Below are 4,254 nucleotides of genomic sequence, written 5' to 3' on the forward strand. Positions count from 1 at the left end.
TCTGGTTCCAGAGTTCTGGCTCCATCAGCCTCTCTCCATCTGTCTTCTCCACAAGGATGTCTCCCAGGGAGTGAGCAGAGAGAGACAGTGTCTCCTACCTACAAAGAAGAATACAGGAGTTCCCAAAACCCCCAGGGGAAGGCCATGCCCACACAGAGGCCTCATTGGCTATATCCTGATTGACAGGATGAACCCTTGATAATTTATAAATTAATATCATTTTTCATGTCTTACACTGTCTGATGTCTCCCTTCACCCACTTTCCTCTCCACCCCTACACTCTTAATCCTCAAATTGACACCAGATTATGGAGTCTAAATGCTAATCCTTTCTATGCTATATATGTGGCAAGTACTTTCTCCAAATCTGTGACTTGCCTTTTAAATTTTGCTTAGGATTTTTTGTATAATCAAAACTCCAACTTGCTATAATAATTTATCAGTCTGGATGAAGTAAAATTGATTAGCGTATCCTTTAAGTTTTTTAATCTGTGGTCAGGGTCAGAATGGTTTCCAGGTTCCTAAAATCATAAGCCTCTGGTCCCACAGTTTCTTCTGCTATATTTACTGTTTTGTTTTTATGCCTGTGTCTCTAAAGGCTCCTGGAGCTCACTTTTGCAAATGGCTTATACTGACTCTACCTTGACTTTTTTAAACACAAATAATTCTCAGTGCCATTTACTGAATTGTTAGTACTTCCTCAGTGACAAAAATGGCATGTTTATTGTACATAGCAACCTAAACTGGGTGGGTTTAGCCATTTGCAGGGACAATCCAGTTTAAGGAAAGGCTTACCTTTGCTGCTGAAATTGGGCAAATACCCCACGATATGTCCTTAAAATGAAGACTGTAATTTAATTCTTTAGGACCTGTCCGGAGTAATGTATAGTAACAAGAGAATTACATTTATATGCAGTAAACATATGAAAATGAAAAAATCTAAGTAAGAATTTGATCGTGACTCTCTCAAAAAAATGGAAAATAAAACCAAAACCAAACTCAGTGTCATGGACTCGATGCTGACTCATAGCAACCCCTGTGGGTTTCCGAGGAGACTGTACTGTTGACAGGTGTAGAGAGCCCAGTCTTATTCCAGAGGAGCTGGTTTCCAATGAGACTGTACTGTTGCTGACAGGTGTAGAGAGCCCTGTCTTATTCCAGAGGAGCTGACTTCCGATGAGACTGTACTGTTGACAGGAGTAGAGGGCCCAGTCTTATTCCAGAGGAGCTGCTGGTGATTTTCTGATTGTGCAGATCACAGCCCAGCTCGTCACCACTAACACGAGCAAACCGAACCACATCCTGTGCTGTTTACTTAGTTCTGACTAATAGCAACCCTATAGAACATTAGAGAACACATATAACATTTTCCATATCTAGCCTGGGCTTAGGGAAAAAGAGCATTTTGCATTAGTCTACTATGCAGACTAAGTTTTCATTTCTCTCCCACTTCACTCAGGACCCTCTAATGTGGTCCTTTCGGAGCAGTTGGCAGTGGCCGCACTCTCCAGCTCTTCTGGTCTCGGTGTTGTGATGTCCCATCATGTCCATTCGTCCATTGGATGAATTGTTTCTATGAGTCTCCATTGCTTGGCCCTTCTGTTGACTCTCGACAGGGAGCGGATCTTTGTATATTAGCTGGCTGCTCATAACCTTTAAGACCCAGTTACTGCTCACCAAAGTAGGATGTAGAGCATCGTATTTGTGGAATGTGTTGTCTCGATTGATCTTAGTGTCCCCTGAAACCATGGTCTTGAGCTTCTGCCGCAGTGATTCATTCGCTCAAATGTTTGGTTATGTCTAAGAAGTTTTCATAACATTGCCCCCTGCATGCTCCACCACTCTCATGAATATACGAGTTGTATTTACAGCAAAGAGCAGCGAAAACGTCCTCTGTCAAGCCTATGTACACACATGATGAGACTCCTACCCTCCCTCCCACACCTGCCACACACTCCCCGTGCATCCATTTGTCCATGATCAATATTGCAGGGTGATGTATAACAGTATTTTTCCCTGTCGCCTTGAACTCTTGTACTCATGCCAGGGTCTTCCCCTGCCGCCATTATTTTTCTGTTGAGCTCCTTCATATTGTACATTGCCTTCCCCTTCACCCAAGTTCATATGTATCTACCCCCTAGTTAGTCATTCACCTTCTCTTCCCCTCCCATCCCTAGTAAACATTAAATTACCAAGTGCTCTGACTCAAAGTTCCCTTTTCTGCAGTGTTATTATCGCTGTTGGGTGCCATCGGGTGGAGTCAATCCCAACTGGCCGTGGCTCCATGGAGTGGTGCAGACCTGCCACACAGGGGTTCCCAGGCTGTCATGTTCACGGGAGCAAATTGCCAGATCTTTCCCCTACAAAACCACCTGGTGGGTTGGAACTACCAACCTTTTGGTTAGGCGCTGAGCGCTGAACCATGCTGTGCCAGCAGGACTCCCTAAGACTAAGCTCCACCCCCAAACCAAGCTTACTGACATGGAACCAATAGCGACCCTGGAGGACAAGGTAGAACTGCCCCTGTGAGTTTCCAAAACTGGAATTCTTTATGGGAGTAGAAAGCTTCATCTTGCTCCCACAGAGCAGCCGGTGGTTTTGAACTGAATTCATAGTTAGCAGCCCAACTTATAACTGCTATGTTACCAAGGAATAAAATAACTTTAAAAAGAGTAGAAGGGAGGGAGAACCAATGAATAAGAGTTGGAGGCTGCAACAGGAAGTTGCTGGAAGGTCTTAGAAATGGGTTGAAAACACAATAGGGAAACCAAGCTGCTTGTACTCAGAAACCTGAAAAGACTAGAAGTCATCAACATCCGGAGACCAACTCATCCAGCTGAGGTTCAGGGAACAACCACAAGGTAGAAACCCCAGGAACTTCATCAGCGATTAGAGGACCTAGAATGATTGGACATTGAGGTGTTTTCCAAATTTTTACTACGGTCAACTTTCATGTGCAAAAATCCTTGTGAACACCTTTACTTCTTGAGGCATGAAAATGTTGGAGGCTTTTGCCAAAATGCTGTCCAGACAGCTAAGCATTTTGACAATCCCACCATCAATGTAGAAGGGGATTTGCTTTCCTGCACCCTGGGTTATCTTACATCTGGGAAAATAAGGGTTTTTCTAGGTCTCTATTAAAATTAAGAGGAGCCCTGGTGGAACAGCGGCTAAGCACTTGGCTGTTGAACCGAAAGATTTGTAGTTCAAACCCACCAGCCGCTCCATGAGAGACTGACTAGGCAGTCTGTTTCCATAACTATTTCTAGCCTTGGGAACCCTGAGGGGGCAGTTCTACCCTGCCCTAGTGGGACACTATGAGCTGAAGTCAATTCAACGGCCATGGGCTTGGTAGTAAAATGAAGACAAAATGTTTGCCAGTCTTACTTGTGTAGAAACGCCACTTGATTTTTCATTTCGTATCTATTTCAAACAGCTGAGGCATGTATGCTAATTTTATAGAAAAGATCATTCCCTGTGCATTATACTGTGTTATATAGATTTCCAAATCCCAAGTACAATTTATGGAGAGCATGCATTATGTCTCAAACAGGACAGAGACAGAGACAACGTATCCAGATGAAGAAGATCATCGGAAAAAGGCCATAATGGTGTCAAAGGTTCCACAGAAAACTGGCTGCTTCATTAAATAGGATATGTCAGTGGAAGGGAAAGTCTCACCAAAGCATGACTGGCCGAGATCAATACATCACAGTTGCAGATGGGACTACGAAAGTGGGAGTCAGGCCCTGACTGGGACATGCACGTTGTACTAAATAGACAAGTGTATAAGGTTGGTTCAGGGCCCTCCGACTGAGACAATCAGGATGTGATTAATGACTAGGTGAGCCCAGTCCCCAATTTTCACCAGGACACACTCAGGCAAGCCCCTAAGAGTTAGACCGCCCCTCTCTGGACAGGCTCACAGAGTGTCAGAGCTCCACTTCCCGACGCACGCTGTCTGAAGACAAGGTGATTTACATCGCTGCTTAAATTGTCAGAGTTCAATAGAGGCTAAATCTACAGTGAGACTCAAAATGAATTTAGGGCTCCCACTATAAACTGTAGACTCCTGCAAACTTAGTGCTCAGAATTCAACCATACAATTGAAACCATACAATAACCAGGGCTTGGCTTTTTCTATTGCTATTTGATATTCTGGAGCCAAAGTAGAAGTGGGCATCAATGTTTTTGCTGGTGGGGTTCAGGTAGAGGTGTGAAGAAATTTTTAAAAAGTGACAAAAAGGGATAAGAA

Source organism: Echinops telfairi, unplaced genomic scaffold (genome assembly GCF_000313985.2).
Source record: "Echinops telfairi isolate 266 unplaced genomic scaffold, ASM31398v2 ScPeMD7_2;HRSCAF=8, whole genome shotgun sequence".
Taxonomy (NCBI): Eukaryota; Metazoa; Chordata; class Mammalia; order Afrosoricida; family Tenrecidae; genus Echinops; species Echinops telfairi.